We start from the raw sequence: 578 nt of genomic DNA, 5'->3' as shown, positions 1-578 counted from the left end.
CAAGGTTTTGCCTTTTATGGATGAGCAAAGAAAGTGGTTTCTTGAGATGGCATCTACTCCTGGTGAAGATGCTATGAACATTGTTGAAATTACAACGAAGGATTTAGGATATTTTATAAACTCAGTTGATAAAGCAGCAGCAGGGTTTGAAAGGATTGCTTCCAATTTTGGAGGAAGTTCTATTGTGGGTAAAAGGCTATCAAATAGCTTACATGCTACAGAGAAATCTTTCATGAATGAAGAGTCGATCAATGCAGCAAACTTTATTGTTGTCTTATTTTTAAAAATTGCCATAGCCACCCCAACCTTCCGCAACCATGACCCAGATCAGTCAGCAGCCATCAACATCAAGGCAAGACCCTCCTCCACCAACAGAAAATTATGATTTGTTGAAGGCTCAAATAATCATTAGCTTTTTTCAGCATTAAATAGTTTTTTAATTAAGATAGGTACATTGGGATTTTTTTTTTTTTTTTTTTTTTTTAGCCATAATGCTATTGCACACTTAATAGACTACAGGATGGTGTAAATGTAACTTTTATATGCAGGGGAAAATCAAAAAACTTCATGTGACTCAC

This window comes from Symphalangus syndactylus, chromosome 9 (assembly GCF_028878055.3).
Source record: "Symphalangus syndactylus isolate Jambi chromosome 9, NHGRI_mSymSyn1-v2.1_pri, whole genome shotgun sequence".
Taxonomy (NCBI): domain Eukaryota; kingdom Metazoa; phylum Chordata; class Mammalia; order Primates; family Hylobatidae; genus Symphalangus; species Symphalangus syndactylus.
Note: the sequence above shows the minus strand (reverse complement) of the source record.